Genomic DNA, 25,193 nt, shown 5'->3' with positions numbered 1-25,193 from the left:
TAAAAACATCTGTGTGTAGGTTTTGTGTGGACATAAGTTTTCAACTAGTTTGGGTAAATAGCAAGGAGAGTGATTACTGGATCATATGGTAAGAGTATGTTTAGTTTTACAAGAAACTGTCAAAGTGTCTTCCAAATAAGCAGTATCATTTTGCATTCTCACCAATAATGAATGTTGCTCACTGTTGCTCCATGTCCTTGGCAACATTTGGTATTGTCAGTGTTCCAGATATTGGCCATTTTAATAGGTATAGTAGTATCTGGTTGTTTTAACTTGCCTTTCCCTGATGACATATGATATGCAGCATCTATTCACATGGTGATTTGTGATCTGTGTATCTTCTCTGGTGAGAGTCTGTTAAGATTTGAGCCCATTTTCTAAAGGATTGTTTTCTTGCTATTGAATTTTAAGAGTTTTTGGTATGTTTTTGATAACAGTCTTCTATGAAATGTCTTTTGTAAATATTTCTCCCAATCTGTGGCTTCTCTTCTTATTCTCTAGACATTGCTTTTCAAAAAACATTTTTATTTTATGGTTTTTGGAAGTTTTTAATTTTAATGAAGTCCAGCTTATCCATTATTTCTTTCATAGGTTATGCATTTGGCATTTGCCATAGGTATAATGCTTTTTGGTATTGTATCTAAAAAGACATCACCTTTCCTGAGATCATCTAGGCTTTCTCCAATATTATCTTCCAGGGATTTTATATTTTTTTTGTTTTGCATTAGGTCTTTGATCCATCTTAAGTTAATTTTTGTGACAAGTGTAAGGTCTGTGTCTAGATTCCTATTTTTGATGTATGTGTCCAGTTGTTTCAACACCATCTTTTGAAAAAACTGTCTTTAATCCATTGTATTGCCTGTGCTCCTTTATCAAAGATCAGTTTATTCTATTTATGGGGATCTATTTCTTGGCTCTCTTTTCTGTTCCATTGACCTATTTGTCTATGTTTTACCAATACCAGGCTGTCTTGATTATTGTAGCTTTATTGTAAGTCTTGAAGTCAGGTTGTGTTGATACTCCATTTTTGTCACCCCCCACCCTTATTGTGCTGACTATTCTGAGTCTTTTGCTTCTCTGTATAAACTCTAGAATCTTGTCATTTATGTCTACAAACTAACTTGCTGGGATGTTGGTTGAGATTGCTCTGAATCTTTAGATAAAGTTGGAAAAAACTGACATTTTGAAAATATTGAAACTTCCTATCTAAGAACATGGAATATATCTCATTTCTTTAGTTCTTTGAATTCTTTAACAATAGTTTTGTACTTTTCCTCATATAGATCTTATACAGGTTTTTAGATTTATATCTAAGTATTTCATTTTGGGGGGTACAGATGTAAAAAGTATTGTGTTATTAATTTCAAATTCCACTTGTTCATCACTACTTTTTAAAAGCTCAGGGAAATTCTGCTAGAAATAAACAAAATTTGTTACTTACTTCTTTTCCAAGTACAAATGACCATACACATAAGTATTCCACAGGTACATTTTTCATCTTATCCACATAACTCAAAATTAATAGCCAATGACACAATACTTTTGATAAAGTTCTGACTACTTTTGTTTTGTATATGGATCATTTTATTTTACAAGTCTTTTCAATGTTTTCTCATCTTTAGTATTGTACTCTGTGGATTCTTCTTCCTCACTATTAACAAAGTACATATTTTAAAACTCAAGATCACATGTACTGTAACTCTCCTTCTGAAGAATGTCTACAAATATCAACATATTGAATAGAATGTCTAAAATTCTTAGCATGACATATACGACCCTTCATGGCTTATGTTATTCTACCTTTTCAGACTTTATTCTTTTTCTCTTTCCACCCATGAAGTGGCAATGGTTAGCTTTCTTCTTTCTTCCCCTTTTTCCCTTTCTGAGCAGTCAAATATGTTGCTATGGATATAGGATCTGCTGCTCTTATTTTGCCTTTGTGCTTTTGTGCATATTTTCCTGAATCCCTCTAAATGTTGGTATGTTACAAAGCTTTTGGACCAGAGCTTCTTAAATAAGTTACTTACATAAAAGTACAAATGATATACTCCTCAAAGTATATTATCTTTCCAAGCTACCTCAATCATCACTGATATGAAGTCTCTGGCTACGCTTAGTTTATATTCAGGGAGATGTTTACAATCCATGATGCTCAAATCTAAGATTTTATCACCCTATTCCTTATGAAATGTTTAGAGTTGTTGATGGAAATAAGACTAGACTCGGTAGTAATAACAAAGTACACTAAGCATTTGCATAGAATATTTAAGTGTGTTTACAAAATATTTACAATACATGGAAAACAAACAATTTACATGTTATCTAATACATAATTATAAACAAAATCATTTTAATAACATCCTTTTTGTATATTTCATTTGACTCATACTTCATTGAAAAGAATCAGGTCTTTCAAAGAAGTATAAAGTAAATTCTGGAGGAAAAAAAAATTATTTTGCCAAGTGATCTCTAGCTACACTTAATATTACTAAAAATGGTGTGCTTTCTTATTTTCTATACATTCACCTTTGTATACCAATGCCTGAGAAAATACCTATTGCATAATAGGCAATATATAAACATGAATAAGATTCATAAATATGTGGATGATTCAAATTTTGAAAAAAATGATGTCTCAGGCCTCCTTTTGAGGCTTTTAGTCTTCACATTGTCAAAGACATAATCTGGCTTTTAGTGATATTCAGCAGATTATATTCTGATTAAATCTTCACTGATTTAGTTTCTATTGATTGTAGTCTCTACATTTGAATTACTGTATTCAAATAAACTCAGCCTACTTACTATGAAGAAGATTTATATTAGAAGTTGTCCATCGAGTCTTTATGAAAACTATGGATATCATTCTCACTGTTTAAAGTTTCTTCTGGAATAAACATTATATCAGATTTGGTTAGACTCAGAGAAACCATTAGTAAATAAGTGGAAGCTGTTTTTATTTTTTTAAACATATTTCTGTGGTTTTTGTTTATGTCAGACAATGTGCTAATTATTTTGCATAAATTGCTTCTTTAAATTCATACAACAAAAATAAATAAAAATAAATTCATACAACATCCATAAGAAGAAGAAAATCACTCTTCATGGCTGTGGAAACTGAGGCTTAGAGTTGTTAAAAAAACAATATTTGGTTATAGATTAATAGGTAGCAGACAGGATTTGAACCCAGGGAATCTCTCTTTAGAAGTGATGCTTTAACTTATTACACTATGTTTCCTCCCTCAGGGAAGATACTTTATATTATTTTCCAAAGTAAATATAGACCCTATCATACTATCTGACACAGATAAGGTGTTCAAATAATTTGTTGGAACAAGATGCTTAATCTAAGGTGAAGTCTGTTATAATAGCAAATACCAGGAATACAAACTCATTTTTCATAGTAGGAATGATGTGGAATTTCTGTACGAATAACTTCAGATATTCTTTATAGCATCTTATAGATGTATAAGATTCACCTAATTGAAAGGTAAAATGGAATGGATTTATTATTATGAAATGTTTTAGTCTAATGCTATCTAGATGGATTATGTGATATCAAGTTTAAATATATGAAATATATTTTTAAAAATATATATTGCTATTATAGGGGAAAATAATAGAAATCTTTCATCCTGTAAGTGGTTTTCAAAGGTTTTGTGTGTGTGTGTGTGTGTCCTCCAAGGTGGGAAATTCTGCTATCAGATGTCTATTTTTCTAGTATGTATTTTTTTCCAACTAAAAAAATTTCTGAAAGTAATTGACACATTGCTGTATTAGTTTCAGGTATACAATATGATGATTCAATAATTCTATACATTACTCAGTGATCATCAGGATAAATGTACTCAGAATCCCCTTTGTCTATTTCACTCACTCTCACACCCACTCCCTCTGGCAACCACCAGTTCTCTGTATTTAATAATTTCTTTTTGTCTGTCTCTTTTTTCTTTGTGTGTATGTTAATTTTTCTTAAAATCCAAATATGAGTGAAATCATTATAGTATTTGTTTTTCTCTGAGTTATTTTATTTAACATTATCTTCTACCGTTTTTGTTTAAAATGGCAAGATCTGATTCTTTTTTATGGCTGGGCAATATGCCATTGTGTATATATACCATGCCTTTATCATTCATCTATGGTTGCGTCAATACCTTGGCTACTGTAGGGATACCTGGGTGGCTCAGTGATTAAGTGTCTGCCTTGGGCTCAGGTCACGATCCCGGGGCCCTGGGATTGAATCCCACATCAGGATCCCTGCAGGGAGCTTGCTTCTCCCTCTGCTTATGCCTCTGCCTATCTCTCTGTCTCTCATGAATAAATAAATTTTAAAATCTTTAAAAAGGAAAGAAAAGAAAAAAGAGATATGCCTACAAAGATGTTTGAACTAACAGACAATTATTTACTCTGACCCCAATTTTTTCCAGGACCTGAGACACCAGTCTTTAATCATCATAAACCTTCAAGTACAGCATTCATAAAATTTACTTTTTGAATATATAAATATTTATATATTTATAAAGTAAATATATCCTTTTTGAGGTGTGCAAATTTGCTCCAGATTTGTGCATATTTCAAATATTTGTCCTGGTAGCACCATATATATTTTTAGATCACACAATTATTTTATATGAGAGGCTACAGACACTCAATTTTTATTTTTTTTAAATTTTATTTATTTATTCATGAGAGACACAGAGAAAGAGAGGCAGAGACACAGGCAGAGTGAGAAGCAGGCTCTACTCAGGGAGCCTGATGCAGGACTTGGTCCCGGGACTCCAGGATCACGCCCTGAGCCAAGGGCAGACGCTCAATCACTGAGCCACCCAGGCATCCCAACACTCAACTTTTAAATTAAGAGGAGGATGATGGATCTTGCTACTGAAGATATAAATAGTAACCTGTCCATAAAAGATAATTCTGCTTATACACAATCAACAACTACTATACTACAATTAACCTCAGAAGGCATTCATAAAAATATTTATTTAAAATGAAATTAAAAAAAATAATAAAAAAAATAAAAAAATAAAAATAAAAAAAATAAAATAAAATAAAATGAAATTTAAAGCAAGCAACTACTACTCTGCTTTGTAACTTTCTTTTTCTTGGTTTACATTTTCCTTTCATTGTCTTCATCAAGATAGTTTGTATGTTTATTTTTTAAAATTAAGAGAAATGTAAGTTTTATCTGTCTTAGGTCAAGAGTTCCATTAAAAAATAGCCCAAGAGGTAAAAATTACACATATCTCTACACAGAGCTATTTTTGTTAGAAACAAATGTACTTAAATTGTGTAAAAACCATAGGAAAAATAAAAAAAAAGAATAAAGCACTGATACATGTTAACATGTGTGAAACTAATAAACATTATGCTGAGTGAAGGAAGTCAGCCATGTAGAAACACATATTGTATGATTTCATTTATGTGAAATGTCCAGAAAAGGCAAAGCTATAGAGACGATACAAATTATTGGTTGCCCCGTGCTGAGGGTGGTAATAGGATGTGGCATAAACTTTCTTTTTAGGGTGATGGATATGTTTCTAAAATTAAACCATGGTATGGTTGTACAATTCTATAAATATATGAAAATTCATTGAACTATACATTTAAAGTGGATCAGTCATAATTGATTAATTATATCTCAATAAAAGACATACCATACTCTGCTCATCCTCCACCCCCAAGCTCTAAAACAAAGGCACTAGCCAAAAAGACTAGGACTTAAATATCATTTTCTCTAACCTTAGGCCTTCTCCATGATTCATGCTTGATCATATTCTCAGCTGGAAATGGTGACATTGAAATTATAGGTGAACACCTTGAAGCTATTGAGTAAAAAGATTGAATCTCAAAGGTTTTAAGGTGAAACCCAATATTTAATACAAAAAGTTAACTACCTGGTGTTCTTAGAAAGTACAAAACTATTTTTAAATTATTGTACTTTTCTCTCTTTTTTTATTGATGAAAAAAGCTTTAAAAATTTCATTGTCCTCAGCATCAGTATGATAGTTGTGTTTTTTTATCTGTTGCCTGCAGAAAGCTCAGGATATAAGGGTAAAGAGAGATGCTGATAGTGCATGATATTGTACAAAGATTGCATTCTACTACTTAGTTTGTGAAAATTCATATCCTAGTTTGCTCAGGGAGGTAAGTTGGTATAAACTTACTGAATTGGTGAACAGATGATGGAATGGACTAGTCAGTGACCAATGCAGCATATGAAGTTGTGAAGAAGGTAGCTAAGATAATGTTTTTTAAACACTTTTAATTTCTCAAACCAGGTGTCCCATAAATCTAGAGTACTGGATCTGACTGTATAATAATTCAATTCTATAGTGAGAAAATTGCTCACCAAAGTGGGGTGAATTATCTCTTTCTGAAATGCAAAGGTTCCAGTGCACTAATGTACTGGAAGTGATTATTTACCAAACGTCATTCCGATCCTTTGAAGTTAATCCAATTCACATGGTTAAAATCTGTATAACTAGTGACTATTTACATTGGATAATACCATCTTTTCATGTTAAATTTATATTTAAAATATTTGTGTTAGTGCATTTTGGTAGCTGCTGTTTTACAACCACTGAACGTATGCATAGTAAAACATGAAAAATGTTAATAATTAGCTAAGTTTTATCTCTTAATACTTTTGAAATGAAATTTTACACCAGACTTTAAAAGTTAGTTAATTGCTATTCAATAGGCAGAAATAAAAGAAATAGAAAAGCATAAAATGAAAAATATCTTCCATGAAAAATATCTGGTTACTTGTTCCTCTAGAAAATTTGCTAGTTGGGAGTGTCGATTGTGTTAATGGAGAGAGCAATTTTAAGCTGTAATCAGGATTAAGCCTCCATAGACTCTTCATTTTTCTTTTCCATTTGATGACAATTTTCTGTAATTAATATCAGTCCTTTTTTACATACACCAATTGCCTTGATATTACAAATAGAACATTGTGCTGTAGCTTTAGGTAAGGAGTAAATTAAGAACAGATGAATTCTTAATAGCAGTCCTCTCGCAAAACGTTCATGATTATAAAACAATATGAGTAAATAATTGCTGAGGATGTGAAAATATGCCGGAGAAAACTCATCTTAAAATGTTTGATTTTTCTGAAATTCCATTAATTTAAATTCATCTGAGCCTGTGCATTTGTATGGGAATGCCCAAGAATCTAAAAAATGCATTGCAATAAGGAAGAATCAAACACTTGCTCATTTACATATGAATATACATATGTATCTCTTAATATTAGAAATAAGATTTAAAATAAGCATTCAAAATCAACTGAACTTTAATTTTTAATGGATTGTTAGCCATGAACATGTAAAATTACCTTTAATACAATGAACTACACAGTCAACTAATATAGGGAGTTTTGAGAGGTTTCTTCATTTGCAGGAAGCAAAAAAAAAATGAAGCTTATATATCAAAATATTGCCAGTGGTTTTGTCTTATCAGAAAAAAAATTAAAATGTATATTCACTCATATAGGTTTTTTTTTCTTTTACTCATCAATAGTTTCTATTTCCGCATAATACATACATTTTTGTGTGTATTTAAAATAAATGTATTCAAATAAAGCTTTGAGAATCATTCGTATTTGGGGAATTTACTTCGACAGTTTCTACAGGCACAAAAGAATAGAAATATGAGTTTTAAATTAAATAATTATTTTTTAAATCTCAGGTCAAGTAATTAATGATCCTAAAGTCTTTGAATAGATCCAAATGATTTTTCATACTGGAAAACATAAGTCTATCCTTTAGTGAGTAAATGGAATTAAAGCTATTAACAAATTGACTTTAACTAAAATAATACAAATGGAAGGATGAGTGATGTAAATATGAAAAATATCATATAATTCTAATTAACATCCAAAATATGAATATCCTGTCTGTCAATTTTCTTTCAGTCAAAGAAACTAACCTTGATCATTGACCCAGTCAACATCATACTCATTACGTAAAAAGTTATAAATTAGGGTAATAACCTTACAATTCAAACAAATACCCTTGGAACTACAGAATGAGTAATAAAATTCATAACGGGGGTGATGCTTTTTTCAGAAAACTCCACTTTTTCTATTGTATGTTTATATGAAATAAAACTATTTCTTTTAGAAAAGAAAAAAGTCACTTTGAAAAAGATGTCTTCATTTAATAATAAAATCTTCCCTCCATGCAGAGAGTAACGTCATTGCTTTCACACTTAAAATTTAATATTCCTGACAACATTGCTTATTATTATGTTCATTAAATAAGAATAATCACCATAGGAACAAAGGTGTGACCTGGTTACTTCATCATAGTTCCCGAATAAATGTTACCTTGTATAGTAACAAATCTTTAGAAAATGAACATTCACATGAGCACAACTCAATCTTTTATGAACTGAAGTCATACAATCCTTTTGGAAGTGACAATGATGATTCATTAGTTAAAAATCTTTTGTTTTAATTTATTTTATGGTGTCATCCGGTCTTGAGCCAAACTTGCAAAAACTATACTTTAAAATTTTGTTTAACCAACATTGTGAAAAACCTGCCAAGCTTTTTGTTTAAAGTATAAAGTTATTGTAAGTTTTTGTTTTTAGAATTCCTGAGGGACTACAAAAGGAAAAAAAAATCTAAACCTTTTAGTCTTATAAAAAGTTGAAAGTTATGTAGGACATATTTAGAGCAGACTCAGTTGAACAGTTTCAGGTTACTGCATGAGCTTAGTAGAATAACAAAATATTGCTACTGCAGAAATAAGTTACTCTGTCACTTGGGACCACTAGGAGAATCTACTTACATTTGAAAGAATATCAAAGAAACAAAACCCAGAGTTGAAGCACCAACTGAATAAAAAAATAAATAAATAAATAAGTTGCTTCAAGAAAAAGAAATAAATAGGTGAGAGGAAATAATTTAGCTACCATGTTTTTATAATAAATACATACATGAAATGAAATATTTGTATAAAGTTCACAAAATGTTTTTGTTTTTTTCAGTTCAAATAAATCCTATTTTAAGCAGAGAAACACATAGTATGGAATGAACTAAATACTGGAGTTGAATTCCAACACCTTTTAAAAAAAATTAGGTGGTAGCTTTTAAAAGCATCAAGTGTACTCATTATTAGATGCAAAGCTTTGTTGAATAAATGTTAAACCTCTGTATAATCAAGAATGAATAAAATGTTTGTACATTCAGTTATACATTACCCTTTACAAATAATTTCAAAGCACAACATTTAAATTTTAAGGCTTTACATTTAAAATTCTGAAGTAGAACCAAAGATCATAAAGGTCACATGTCCAACATGTCCAATTTCTCAGTTTTTTAAAAATCAAGGTGCACTTCCAGTGCCCATGAGCTTTATTACTGAATAAATCCTTTTTCAGTTTTGTGTACTGATACACTTATGTCTCATGAAAGAAATATTTACATTTCTCTGTTTATGTATTTATGGAAGGAAGATTTCTGAGTTAAAGACAAACATTTCAAAGGCAATTGGAGTGAATAAAGGTATTTAAGTTATCATTCCTATGCAGGCATGCATATTTTATCAACACATTATTATTTCTCTTTCGAGATATCATTTTGACATTTGCATTCTGTTCTGTAAACACATTTCCAATAATCATTTTAGAGATTATTTCCAAGTTTAACCAGTTTCAATATCCATAATTAATCCTTTAATATGATGGATTTTCCATTCATTAGTTCTTTATTTTTTTACTATGTCAATTGAATAAGTGTATTAGTTTGCTATGATGGCTGTAACAAAGTACCACAAACTGTGTGTCTTTACAGAAATGTATTGCTTTATAGCTCTGGAGGCTAAGAGTTTGAGATCAAGGTGTTGGCATGGTCTGTTTCTTCTGAGAGCTGAAAGGTTCGGGTTTTTTTTTTGTTGTTTTTTGTTTTTGTTTTTTTGTCTCTCTCCCAACTTCTGGTTATCTGCTGGCCCTCTGGTATTCTTTGGTTTCTGATGTATTGCTCCAATCTCTGCCCTCATCTTCACATGGTATCTCCCTGTATGTGTGTTTTGTGTCCCAATTTCCTCTTTCATAAGGACACCAGTCATATCGAATTAGGGGTCTGCACTCCTTCTGTATGATCTCGTCATAACTAACTACATCTGTGATGATCCCACTTCCAAATAAGATCACATTCTCAGGTACTGGAGGTTAGGATTTCAACATATAAATTTTGAGGGTGATGCAATTCATATTCACATATGGTAAGTATATTTTTAATTAAAAAAAACTATTGGTGGAGTAGTATGGGTAATATGTCCTTTCTAGTCTTTTTCCAGATGAGAATGATTTTTAGTTCTTTCATATGCAAAAAACAATTTTTCTGGTTATAAAATTTTTGAATCATCCTTTGGACAAGAAAACGTTAGGAAGATATTCCCGCAATGATCTGGTTTTGAAGCTAAACTGACTATCACTTTGTGGATATTTTTTTTTCTTGCTTATATATTTGAAGAATTTTTTCCTTATCATAGATATTATTTTTTAAATAAATTACCTCCCAAATAGTAAAGCAATTTAATCTCCAAAATCTGATGGCATCAGTTAGGATGATGGCTTTGCTATTGAAACAAATAGCCATAGTTCACAAGAGCTTATAAACACTCTAAAAGTTTACTGCTATTTTAGTTTTTATTTTATTTATTTTATTTTATTTATTTTATTTATTCCTCTGTTATTAAGGTTTGTCTCCATGAAGTCATCGGGGCCCCAGACTTAATCTAGCTTGTTATTAATCACCCTCAATATCTAGTTTTTGTCTTCTGGTCTGAAATGCTTATTCCAGTTTTTGTCATTTTATCCCCATTCCAACTACAGAGAGAAGAAATTGAAAGACATGGTAAATTTGTATTAAGGGCACTGACTAGAAGCTGTACATAAAACCTCTGTTCATATACTATGAATAGAAATTAGATGCATAACCACATTTAGCTGCAGGTAATCTTGAGAAATATAGCTTTTCTGGAGAGCCATGTGCTCAACAAAATTTTTTTTTCTATTAGTATAGAATAAAAAGCATAGATATTAAGGGCAATTAGTAGACGTGCTACAGCCTACACTTTACTCTCTTAAACATCCATTTGCCAACTTTTTCTCATTCACTGAAAATACTTGCATCTCCCACAGGGAATCAACCTCCATGTCCTATCCAGTTACTGTAACCTACTGAAAGTCTAGAATTTCTGGAAAATATGCAGTCCAACCTGTTAGGTCTGAATTTCATTTATCATGCGGCCAGGAACCTCTAAACTAAAAGAAAAAATTATGTCTTCCTCTCTCCCTCCCCCACCCACCTCCAACACACAAACCCAGTATGTAATAGAACGTGAACATACCAATAAGAAAACTTTCAGAGCTGTAGCAAAAAGACGCCTAATGGGCCTCAGCTGCTCCATGTATCTAGGAAGGTTGTCCTGGTGCAAAGTGCATTTTCTCTGTTAGGGGGGTGGTGGGTCAGTGACAAAGAGCAATGGTTTCCATGGCAATGAAGCAGATGTGCATCTTGCTCTTGATGTCTATTCCCTGCAAGATTCTTAGGAAGTCATTGAAAGTGACTGTCTCTTACACTTGACCATGCTCCATCTGCCCCATGCAGATGCTGGCTACCTCCATCATGGCCCCATCTGCAATGCTGTAGGCAAAATCCTCAAGACCTCTTTGACCACATTTTCATATTCTTCCAGGGTTATTTGGGCATTATTGACTAACTCATACATGTGGAACAGAAATCTCAGCTTTTTTTTCTAGCATAGCTGTACCTATTCTTCTTCCATAGTGGTCTGGGTAGGTCAGAAGTATGACATGATGGGTCAGGAAGTGCTCAAAGTTGATTTTGTGAGCCAGACAGATGGACCCTCTGCCAAAGTTCCTGTTGTCAAAGAAGTCATGGTGAATTTTGGATCACATCTGATTGAGCTCCAGGTCAGGGACTTTGTTGAATTCCTCAGAAATAGAGGGCTAGTCCATTTAGCTGCATAAGTCTCCACTTGAGCCACTGGATCTGGTCCAATGAGAATTCTGCATTGCCCACAAGCCCACTCAGTTCCTCAGACTGAGTGGGCAGCAAATATGGTACCCTATGGAGTGGACCTTGAGGAACAAAACCCTTGAAAGGGCCTGGAATGGCGTTGGTTCTGCAGAAGCTGGTCAGAACTTGAACCCAACATGTGCAGACACCAGGGCTTGGTCTGAGCTGCAGGTCAAGCAGTTTAGGCAAGAAAAATAAATATGTTATCCAAATCAGAAAAGAAAAAGTAAAACTATCTATTTGCTGATGACATGGCATTTTCATGTCATGAATTGCCTGAAGATTCCACCATAAAACTAATAAAACTATTAGAACTAATAAACAAATGTAGTAAAGCTGTAAGATGAAAGATTAATATAAAATATGTCATATTTCTGTAATACTAATAATGAACTATCAGAAAGAAAAATTAAAAAAAAAACAGTTTGGTTTACAATTGTATCAAAAAGTATAAAAGACCTAGGAACAAACTTAATCAAGGAGGCAAAAGACCTATACACAAACTCTGAGACACTGGTAGATGACATTGTAGAAGACACAGATCAATGGAAAAAATATCCTTTGCTCATAGATTAGAGAAATTAATATTATTAAAATATCTATACTACCCAAAGTGATCTACAGATTCAGTGCAATCTGTCCCAAAATTCCAAGGACATTTCTTTTATAGAAATAGAACAAACAATCTTAAAAATTGTATGAAACCACAAAAAACCTTGTAAGGTCAAAACAATCTTGAGCAAGAACAAAGCTGAAGGCATCACACTTCTTAATTTCAAACTATACTAAAATGATATAGTGATCAAAACAGTATAAGAATAAAAACAAACATGAAGAGCAATGGAAAAAAAAGTAGAAAGCCAGGAGATAAACCCACTCATGTATGGTCAGTTAATTTACAGTAAAGGAGCCAAGAACACACAATGGGGAAAGGAAAGTCACTTCAACAAATGGTGTTAGGAAAACTGGACAGCCATATACAAAACCATGAAATAGATTTACCATCTTTTGCCATACTAAAAATTACCTGGAAATGCATTAAAAACTTGAACATAAGACCTAAAACCATAGAACTTCTACAAGAAGACATAGATGGTAAGCTCTTTGAAGTCAGTCTTGGCAATGATATTTTGGATTTATTATCAAAAGCAAGACAACAAAAGCAAAAATAAACAAGTGGGACCACACCAAAGTCTGTGCATGACAAAGGAAATCAACAAAATAGAAGGCAATCTAATGAATGGGAAAAAATATTTACAAATCATCTCTCTGATAAGGGATTAATATTTAAAACATATGAAGAACCCATACAACTCAATAGAATAAAGGAAGAGCCCCAAACAATCTGATTAAAAAATGTGCAGAGAGGGGTGCCTGGATGGCTGTTGGTTAAGCATCTGCCTTTGGCTCAAGTCATGATCCCAGGGTCCTGGGATCAAGTCCCATGTCTGGCTCCCTGGTCAGCTGGGAGCTGACAGATAAAGGAAAAAGTACCCAACCTCACTAATCATCAGGGAAATGTAAATCAAAAGCACAGTGAGATGCCATTTCACACCTCTTAGGAGGCTATTGTCAAAAAGACAAGAAATAACAAGAACTGAGAATGTGGAGAAAAGGGAATCCTTGTGCATTGTAGGTAAGAATGTAAATTGATGCAGCCACCATGGAAAACAGTATGGAGGTTCCTGAAAAAATTAGAACTATCATATGACCCAGGAATTTTGCTACTGTTTTTTTTAATCCAAAAGAAATGAAAACACTAACTCAAAAAGATATATGCACCCCATGTTCATTTCAGCATCCTGTACAACATCCAAGATATGGAAGCAACCTAAATGTCTATTGATGGATGACTGGATAAAGAAAATTATATATAAATATATATATATATTATATATATATATTATATATATATAATGGAATATTATTTAGCATAAAAAAAGGAGAGTTTGTCATTTGGGACAAGACAGATGACACTTGAGGGCATTATGCCAAAGGCATAACTAAGACAGAGAAAGACAAATACCATATGATCTTACACATATGTGCAATCTAAAACAAACAAATTGGAAAAACATCCAAAATTACAGACATAAAGAACAGATTGGTGGTTGCCAGAGCCAGAGGGTGGCAGGTGGGCAAAATGAGAGAAGGTGGCCAAAAGGTACAACTTTCCAGTTATAAAATCACTAAGTCCTGCGGATATAATGTACAGCATGGTGACTGTAGTTAATACTGTACTGTATACTTGAAAGTTACTAAGAGAAACAGATCTTAAAAGTTCTCATCCTAAGAAAAAAAATTATAACTTTGTGTGATGATGAATTTTAACAAGAGTCATTGTGGTTATTTTACAATATGTACAAATATCAAATCATTGTGTCATACATGTGAAACTAATATATGTCAAGTATATTTCAGTAAAGAATATTTGAGATTGTGAAGTGGGGCAATAAACAAATCCCAAAAACCTCAGTAGCTTAGCATCATATAAGTTTTTTTTTTTCTCTCATACAAAGTCCAATACAGGTGGCCTACGGCTTTCCTCCAGGAACAGAGACTTGTAGATCCAGGTTCATTTAATCTCGTGGGGCTGCCATTCTCAACACATGATCTCTGAGGTCACTCTGGAACAACAAAACAAAAACCCAAAAAGCTTTGCATTCATAATACTGAAGCATGAGGACATGCAGGTTTCCTTTTTTAGATCGTGGTAGGTCATCACTTCTGCAAAGTATCTCAGAAATCAGAGGTAAATTATGTGAAAGTAGAGATCCAGGTATATGATCGCTGTTCAATATAGGTAAATTCACCATTTCCTTCAGATTATTTAACCTGGATGATGTGACATACTGAACCAGTCTCAATGATGACAACATTTGTCAGGTTGACAATATTCAGTTGACAATTGTCAGGTGATAAACTAAAACAAGATCCCGAATTTATATGACACTATATAGATAACATATTTTAAGATGAAGAGATAAACAGCTCATAATCACAAATACTGCACAGAAAGTTATTTGATAATTTTCTATAAGTGATAATACATTTTAAATAAATATGAGAAATAGAAGCAGATTGCAAATGGAGTACAAAGGTATTTCTGTGTTGAAACGTAGAAATAGTTCACCCTTAAAAGGAAGATCTTAAAAACACTATTTTGGAATTAGACTTTTATAAATTTTTATTTATGGATACTCGTTTCCCTAAGAATGGAGACCTCTATAGCTTTTTGTTTATAAATCATTTTGCTTCTACCTCCCTTTCATATTTTATGGCAACATGGTTAGGCCTCATCTCCTGAGAGAAGCAAAACAGTAAAAAAAAAAACCTAAAAGCACCGACTTCTCCATGCCATCAGTCTCTTTCACGTCTAGGTTCTAAGATTTCCTATCTTTGCAAACTTAGATGTGTTAATTAGTGTCTCCATGGATTGGAATGGAATACCTACCCTACCCATGCAGTCCGTTATCAGTCATTCTCAGACCAGCTGATTGGTACTGAACAACTCTTAGAGGGGCGAGCTGGAGGTAGGAGATGTTTCTTTTTGTATGTGTTCATGAAAGAATGGGTAACCTTATAAAAACTTCAAGCAAACCCACACAATCACAGTCTAGAGGTTGATTTTAGGGGACAGTGGTTTGAGAAATTATAAGAGGGAATTTCTTGCATTCCTAAGCCTCTTGGGACCAGTAGAAGTATGGGGACCCTCTGCCAGCTTCCTGAGTTTTGCCTGAAGATGGCATCCTAGCACTGGTTGGGGACAAGGACTGAATTGGTGACCACTGGCCATGCCTAGGAGCTGGGGCCCCCAAATAGGAAACCATTAGCCACACGGGCTGCTTAGTGCCCTCCCTGAGAGGGGCCACTATTTGTCTGGTCTGTCAGTATACTGCCTATGCCAGAGATGGAGAAGTGGGTCCTTCAGAGCTTTGTGCCGGGGCTGACTCCTAGTTAACCTCTCTTTTTGTTCCTTTGTGGCCGCACTTTTTTTTTTTTTAAGATTTTATTTATTTACTCATGAGAGACACAGTGAGGGAGAAACACAGGCAGAGGAAGAAGCAGGCTCCATGCAGGGAGCCTGAAGTGGGACTCGATTCCGGGTCTCCAGGATCACATCCTGGGCTGAAGGCAGGTGCTAAACCGCTGAGCCACCTGGGCTGCCCCTTTGTGGCTGCATTTTAAAAAACAAAACCAAAAAACAAAAAAGAGAAACTTTATTTATTTAGTGCTTAAAAATCAACTATTTAACTCTTAGTCTTTGTGTGTCAGGTGACATATTTTGGGATCTATGATCACCTGATGACAAAATTACTTTGTTTATACATTTATTAATTTTAGAATGCCATATATTTTCAAGTAATCTTGATATACTCATCATTTTCTATATATTTTTAAAAGTTTAAGACCATAGTTTTGTATAGTATTTTTTGTACATTTTCTCTAATAGAAAAAAATACATCGATAGAAAACTTCTTTCATTTACTTATGAATATCTATTGATTGTTTGTGTTTTTATATATAATAGGTGATCTTTATGGATGGCTTGACATTTGTTGGAAATGTTTTCATCTCTTGAATGGGTTGTTTTATTTTCATGGTAATTTTTTTTAGGTAAAATATCATTAGCTCCTCTTACTTGGGAGGTTCCAGGTCACACATTTGGGGTTTGTTGGTTTTGTTTTGTTTTACTTTAGATTTTATTTAGTCATGAGAGACAGAGAGAGAGGCAGAGACATAGGCAGAGGGAGAACCATAGGCAGATGCTCAACCACTGAGCCACCCAGGTGCCATCCAAGTGCTCCTCAGGTCACAAGGTTGTAAAACAGAAATCACACTATTTACATATGGCAGAGGAGAGAGGTAGAATTTGCCATGGTAGTACCTTAGAGTTCAATTTTCTCACGGGACTCTAAGAGCTGTCCAGCTGCATAAAACTGCACTTGAGCTCTCCTCAGAGAATCTCCTATGAGTGCTCTGTTAACATGGATGTTTGTGTCTGATCCTGAGCCTTCTTGTGTATCAGACATCCAAGAACTGCTGGAAAAACAGGAGACACTGGGGATCCTTTGCTAGGTGCTGCTGCTAAGAAAGCTATTGCTACAAGAGGCCATTACCCTTGACACCAGCCCTAATGGTTGCTGCAGAAGGCCTCTGGGAGTCAATGACAGCAAGGCATAAAGGCCAAAAATAAAACTGTCATGTAGGTAAGTGGAAGCTAGTATGGTGCTGCTGCTGATTCCCTTAGTCTCCTGTTTTCAAACATCTAATATCAAGGATCTGATTTTAGTTTTAATAAATTTTGCTTTCATTGTATTCTCATTTGAGTAACTTTTTCTCCATGAGGCTGTATGTAGGGGATGGAGGCATTCTGGATAAATAGAAAAATGGGGGGAGCACAGATCAGCAAATTGAGAAGTCTGTTTGAAAGTGTTTTGGCCAAAAGTGAGACCAACTCTACTACTAATCTCTTTTCCTTCTAAATTGATATATGGCATTGATGTTCACAATGTTATATCAGCAGCAGTTTATGATGGAAAGATGACAGAATTTCAGAATTTACCCATCTTTTTATTTACTTATTTCACATGACATTCTTTTTTAAATTTAAATTTAGTTTGCCAACATCTAGTGACATTCTTCATGTATTATTTTATTAGATTAACTTTAATCTGCTAGGTATTCAGTAGCATCCCCTTCCATGGAATCCTGTGATATATTGGGAAGACTGAATCTCTCACTACATATGGATTGGGAATTAATCAGTCATTTGAATCTTTAAAAAGTGTAAAATAAATAGAGATTAGAGTAACACTCCATTATTCACTTATTTATAAATCATACATTTATTGAGCGCTTACTCTGTGCTGGACATTTTAGTAGATGATGAATAGAAGAAGAAATATTTGTACTCTCGGAGAAATTGCAATTTATCCAAAACCTCATGATTAAAAAGTTTCAGAATAATAAAATCAACATTAAAACATAAATACTGTACTAGATGGATACTTAAATGAGAGAACATTTAATTCTGTCCTGGAGAAGAAGAGCTCAGAAAAATAGTACAGGGAAGACACAATACAGTCTATAATTTAAAATACCAACTTAAAAGTTAGTTTAATTATGTGGGTTTATACTCTCGAACATGAGAAATAGAAATATAATAGTTCTATAAACCAAAGATCAAAATTTCCTAAATCAAAGAGAGTAAAAATAGTTTCAAAAATTGCTATAATGAGAATGCCTGAATCATGGTCCTGAATTTAATTAAAGAAGAAAATGTGATGAATTCAGAAGGCCAATCTGACACATTTATGAGTTCACATTTTAGACATTGTAGAAAGCCTATTCAGAGAGAGGAAAATGGGCACTTTACTGATGTTATTTCACAGACCTTTGGTCTTCCATTAATTTTGTTAAGATATCAGCATTTAGTCGTATTTTTCTCCTTTACAGTTCATGTTTTATTTTTTCCCTTTTAGTTGTTTTTAATATTTTCATTTATTTATAGAATTTTGGGTATATTGAAGCTAAATATGATGCTATTTATTTATCTTGTTTTACTGTTATTAGAGGTTCTTGACTATGTAGGATGACATCATAAATAGTGTTGCACATTTTTAGACACTATTTATTTCCATAAAGTTTGTCTTTTCTGTATCTCTTTCCATTCTAAGATTCTACATTTTTAGATATTATTTATTTCCATAAAGTTTCTGTCTTTTCTATATCTCTTTCCATTCATAGATTCCAAATACATGCATGCCAGACATTTTCACTGGGTCCTTGATTATTAATGCATCAATTTATTTATTTATTTATTTATTTATTTATTTATTTATTGGCCTACTTTCCATCATTTTGCCTCTCTGTGCTCCTATTATTTTCTAGTCCACTAATATTTTCTTCAGTGTGTCTAGTATGTTTTAAAGCCCATCTATGGAATTGACTATGATGCACTTTTCAGCTTCTAAAAATTTGTTGAAATCTCTTTACTCACTGACAAAACAGATCCTGTTCTCTTTATGTAAGTTTTACATTTATTAAAACTTTACGTAAGTTTTAGTCTTATTAAAACATAAGCTCTATAATGATATCTCATTTCCTTATGAGAAAAAAAAATTCATTCAAATGGCAGTATAAGGCTTTGAAATGATATTTTCATAGGTAATCTGGTAGTTTGTTGTAATGATATAAACAGTTTTTCTGTAATTCACTAGCATTTCTAAGCTTTCCATTGTCATTATTTCAATAGTCAGAAGTTGTATTTTTAACCTCCAAAGTTATGTTACATTGGACATTGTTGAATAAATTATAATACTCTTTGTATTCTGTTTTGCATGTTTGGTACTAGATATGTAAAATACTCTTAGTAAATTTTAATGTTATCTAATAGTATAATATTGAAAAGTACTATTTTGTGTATTAAATTTGAAAGTCTAATAATTTAGATAAGCAACATTTCATATAGTTAAAATAATAATTTGTGTTTTTTTTTAAGATTTTATTCATTCTTTCATGAGAGACACAGAGAGAGAGAGGCAGAGACACAGGCAGAGGGAGAAGCAGGCTCCATGCAAGGAGCCCAATGTGGGACTCCATCCTGGGACTCCAGGATCATACCCTGAGCCGAAGCAGGCGCCAAACCACTGAACCACCCAGGGATCCCCTAAAATAATAATTTCAGTGGATATGTCTCATTTACTTTTAAGATCTCTTCACATTTGTGCATATATATATGTGTGTGTGTATATATATATGTATACATGTGCATATATACACACATATATAATGAAGATTTATAATGTTAATAGCTAATGGAATCCATGGATAACCTTTTTCTTTCTGTTCTATTAGGAGAATTTGCTATTGTGCAACTTATGTACTCTTGGTCTGATCTAATCTAACACTTTCCTATCATTTTATCCTATGTATTTATTTCAACAAGTTTTCAATTTGAATATTATGTTTGAAAAGTCAAAGCATGAAGAAAATAAAATTTAGCGAGCATTGATTTAAAACAAAATGTATTATTTTACATTCCATTTCCCATTCCAATTCTATATAGTGATAGTAAGATAAAATCTAATTAAATTTGAAATCATATTTTCCCTCATTTACCACATTTGCGTAATAGTTGCACTTATTATTTAGTCTGTATTGCTCCAGAACTTTAGGAACTCCCTCTGAAAGGAGATTCAGAACTGAACATGTTGCTAATTAAAAAAAAAAATCTGAAAAATTATTTTTTGTGCCACACTGTCTCTTAGATGTTATAGAAAAATAAGTCACTTTTCTTCTGACCACAAAGAGCTTACAATATGATTATGGAAATAAAACTGAGAGTGACAATAAAGTCAAAAAACTAATTCCAAAAGGATTAGAATCTAATCAGCTTCATTGTGTTTTAATTGTACTTCTATATTGGAAGAGCAAAATAGTAATACCAAGTCATATATTATAAGTATTAAATATATCTGTGAAGAAGTTGTGGGATTTAAACTTAGACCTTGCATTTCAAAAGACAGGAATTTATAATCTCGCACTATGTAGAAATCATATAAATCATAAAGATAAGACTGGAAGGGGACAGAAAGTGAAAGATAAAATAGTCTAGGTTTCTCGTACGTTATAATCAGTACTCAGTTTATGATCAACTATCAGAGTGAAAAAAGTGTATATATGAGAATGATTAAAGATAGAAAGGTAGACACTAAATAAAATAATAGAGTTGAAATCTTTAAAAAGGTATTTTGCTCACTTCTCCTTCTTGATACCTACAAGTAATTCTCTCTCCTTCCTAAAACTAAGTTAATGGCCAAAGGATATCAACAGAAATGACTACTGTCACTTCTGGGCTGACCTGTTGGATTCCTGATGCAGACTCTTCCATGCTTTCATTCAGAGTGGACCGTGGAGAATTGTGTTGAGAGGTAGGTGCCATAAGACTGAAGCAGCCTGGGATTCTGAGCTGCCACATAGTGAACAGCTGCTTTGGAGGGGTGCCCAGACTGTAGGGCACGTTGAACAAGAAATAAACTTCGTTGTGATGAGTCACTGCAAGGTTGTGTTCTTTAATAATGCTGTATAATCTAGCGATTTCTGATTGACACAAAAGAAGCAGTGGTTGGGGCCTAAGTAGAAGAAGAAATCTATTGAGCCTGTCTGAAGATTTAAATAAGTGTAGGGCTAGAAGTAATAAACAAAGCCACCAGAAAATGTATTAACATTCCAAATTATCAGGCAAACAACACAAACTTCCCTTAAAGTAAACAAGCATTGCTTATATCGTGAAAGATTAAAAAGAAGCACTGGGAAAAAATAAATGATATTATTAACCAAGCATATATATGATTTAAATAAATGTTTATGGGGGCTTATTCAACCATTTAAAATAAAAGACTCTTTGGGCATCTGGGTGGTTCTGTCAGTTACATGTCTGCCTTTGACTCAGGGCATGATCCCTGGGTCCTGGGATCAACCCTCACACCCTGCATTGGGCTCCCTGCTCCAAGAGGAGCCCATTTCTCCCTTTCTCTCTGCCTGCCACTCCCTCCTGCTTGTGCTCTATGCTCTCTGTCAAATAAATAAATAAAATATTTTTAATAAAATAAAATACTATTAGAAGAAAGAACAAAACCTAATAATATATTGTAATATATTGTATATGGAATACACACATACACAAAATAAACACAAAATATACACAAATACACAAAATACACACATACACAAAATACACAAAATACAAACATACACAAAATATGCACAAAATAACCTGGAAGAGCCAAATATAAAAAAGATATAATTATTCTTGGAATATTATTACAAAACCCAGAAAGTTGGGTTAGTAATTTTAAATCAGCAGAACTTAAATTTAGGGCAAAAATAATTAAAAGACAAATAATAATAATAATAAAATTTATAATGAAGATTCAAGAGAATATTCATTCACAAAATAATACAGAGAGCAAAATCATCAAGAAACCCAGGGAGAAATAGAAACACATTTGTAACAGAAATGTTAAATTTTTATTTTATACTAAATTAAATGATAAAATGAAAATAAATATGTAAACAATCTAAACAATATTATCAATATATAGTATATTTTTTAAGTTTTTGTACACTGATAATAAAAAATACCCCTTTTAAAAAAGTGCCAAAATTTGGCCTTGCATAATTTTACAAAAACTTAAATCAGCTTTGAAAGGTCAAACTAACAAAGTCTATATCCTTTTATTTAACTGAAGAAAACACAAATTAAAAAATAAAAAAAAAAGAAAACACAAATTATATAGGAAGATATAAAAAGTAAGAGAGTGCAAACCAAAAACTATATATACATTTAGCAACTTATTGAGATATATATCATAAAACTAACTCATTTCAAGTATACAATTTCTATGCTTTTTAGTACTTAATATAGACTGATGTAATAACTTCCATGAATTACTTTCACAGTATTTTTATATCTCCCCAAAAGATTCATGCCCACTTATAATCCATCCTCATTCCCATCCCCATTCCTATCTCCAGCCTCTGTATCTTCTAGTCTACTTTTTATCTCTATAAAATTTTGTTGGATATTTTATATAAATGGGACCATACAATATATAGTCTCTTGTGTCTAATTTTTTTTAAGATTATTTATTTATTTATTTATTCATGAGAGACACAGAGAGAGGCAGAGACATAGGCAGAGGGAGAAACAGACTCCCTGCAGGGAGCCTGATGCAGGACTCCATCCCTGGACCCCAGGATCACCCCCTGAGCCAAAGGCAGACACTCAATCACTGTGCCACCCAGGGCTTCTCTTGTCTCTAATTTCTTACACTTAGAATAATGTTTTCTGAAGTTAATCCATAATGAGTATAGCTAGTAATTCCTTCCTTTTTAATACTCAGTGGGTATTCTATTATCCAGATATACCACATTTTGTCTATCAACTTATGGACATTTAGGTTGTTTTCACTTTTTAGCCATTATGAATAATGCTGCTGTGGACATTCGTGCACAGGTCTTTTTGTAGACTTGTATTTTCATATATCCTAGGAACGCTGGGTCCTTTGGTTATTTATGTTTAACTTTTTGAGAAACTGCCAGTTTCCAAAGTGGCCAAGCTATCTTACAGTCTTCCAGAACTATATGAAATGTTTTATCTCTCCACATTGTCACCAGTGTTTGTCATTATTAGTCCAATTTCATAAAGTTCCTCTAATTGGTATGAAATGGTATCTCAGGGATCCCTGGGTGGCGCAGCGATTTAGCGCCTGCCTTTGGCCCAGGGCGTGATCCTGGAGACTGGAGACCCAGGATCGAATCCCATGTCGGGCTCCCGGTGCATGGAGCCTGCTTCTACCTCTGCCTGTGTCTCTGCCTCTCTCTCTCTCTCTGTGACTATCATAAATAAATTTAAAAAACATTTAAAAAAGAAATGGTATCTCAGTGTAGTTTTAATTTACATTTCTCTGCTTATCATCTTGTCATGTACTTATTAGTTCTGATATGTGTTTTTGTTCAACTCTACCAAGCATTTAATCCTGACATCCTGACATCATCTACCTGGAGATAACATCAGATGCCACAAGTTAATGGCTCAGTCTTATTAGTCTGATCTCTGCCCCCATTTCAGAGACCAAATGCAAGTCCATGTTGTCACCTGTGCCCCTGACCAACCTGCTATAAATAAGAGGTTCCTAGGATACCCTCCTCAGGTTCTAATTTCCTAGAGAAGCTCAAAGAACTCAGAGAAACACTTTGCTTACTAGATTACTAGTTTGTAGAAAGATACAATTTAGGAATAGCTAAATGAAAGAGATGCATAGGGCAAGTTACAGTACAAGGGTTGAAAGAGGACTTCAGTTGCCTCCATTTTGATGTCAAACTTTCTAGGTGATTTCTCCTCTCAGCTGATCTCTTGGCTCAGGCAGAAGTCCCTGAGGACAAAGCATCCCTGGATGGGAACTGAAACTACCCCCTCAAGCAATAAGGACTGCCCTGAGCCGGCAAGATTTGCCCCTGACTGACTCCATGACAGTGGTCAACTTGACTTTTACTGCCTATCTGCACATTCCCACTCACTTGTGCCCCACATTTTCCTATATAAACCCGATGGTATATTCAGCATATTGGGAGATGGTTTTTGAGATGATAGTCCACTGTCTTCCTGGTGTTGACCTCACCGAAATAAATTCCTTTCTTGTGTCACCATCACTCATTTCTCTACCTTTGGATTTCACCAGTTTTGAGTGGCCAAATCTGATCTGTTTAGTACACCTGGAACCACGTGCTCTTGTATCCTTGTGCCCTGGCTTCCATCTTCTCTGGAAGAGATATCTCTATCATATCTATCATATCTCTAATCATATCTCTAATCTCTACATGTTCACCCACCTGGAAGCTCTGAAAATGCTTTTCTATTGGGTTTTTATAATAGCTTCATTACGTAGGCATAGCTGACTAAATCATTGACAATGGTGATTGAACTCAATTTCCAGCCCCTCTTTCCCCTCTCTGGAGGGAATGAACCTGCCAGTCCAACCCACTAATCACGTGGTTGGTTCCCCTGGCAACCAATACCCATCCCTTGGTTACCTACTGGCTTTCCAGAGTCACCTCATTAACATAACAAAAGATGCTTTTATTGCTCTCTTCTCAGGAAATTCCAAGGATTTTAGGAGCTCTGTGCCAGGAACAAGGAGTAAGAAAAATACATATTTCTTATTATAAATTACAATATTACATTACCTAATAATATATCTTTCTTGGTATGTTTGTGAATATGTTTTGCTCATTTTGAGATTTTATATATATATATATATATATATATATATATATAAGGTATATTAGGTATATTATATATATTAGGTATTATATATACCTAATATACCTATATATTAGGTATTATACATTATAAAATACATCACATGTCTTATACAGTATATTATACATACAAATAAGATGTGTAACAATTATATACATATGTGTGTGTAAATGACAATGGAAAACAATTAAAATCTCCCTATCTAAATTTATAGAATAAAGCCAAAACGTTTTTAGGAAGAGAATTCATGGTCTAAGATAATGGAAAGAAAAGAGAGAAAATAAGTGAGGTAATTATCCAACTAAATAA

At 33.2% G+C, this 25,193-nt stretch overlaps 1 long non-coding RNA gene and 1 pseudogene across 1 annotated transcript; both read right to left on the bottom strand.

Moving 5' to 3' along the window:
• Window positions 1–11,411: 11,411 nt before the first annotated feature.
• LOC140619917 (calcineurin B homologous protein 3 pseudogene) lies at window positions 11,412–13,145 on the bottom strand (annotated as a pseudogene).
• A 1,383-nt stretch (window positions 13,146–14,528) lies between these two features.
• Window positions 14,529–24,608, bottom strand: LOC140619959 (uncharacterized). Its single transcript, XR_012019716.1, has 3 exons — window positions 24,455–24,608; window positions 20,922–21,192; window positions 14,529–14,682 (listed from the first exon to the last, which is right to left on the bottom strand). It is a non-coding gene; the product is annotated as an uncharacterized lncRNA (long non-coding RNA).
• Between the last annotated feature and the right edge of the window lie 585 nt (window positions 24,609–25,193).

This window comes from Canis lupus, chromosome 28 (genome assembly GCF_048164855.1).
Source record: "Canis lupus baileyi chromosome 28, mCanLup2.hap1, whole genome shotgun sequence".
NCBI lineage: Eukaryota > Metazoa > Chordata > Mammalia > Carnivora > Canidae > Canis > Canis lupus.
The sequence above is the reverse complement of the archived record's forward strand: the minus strand, read 5'-3'. Positions and strand labels throughout refer to the sequence as shown.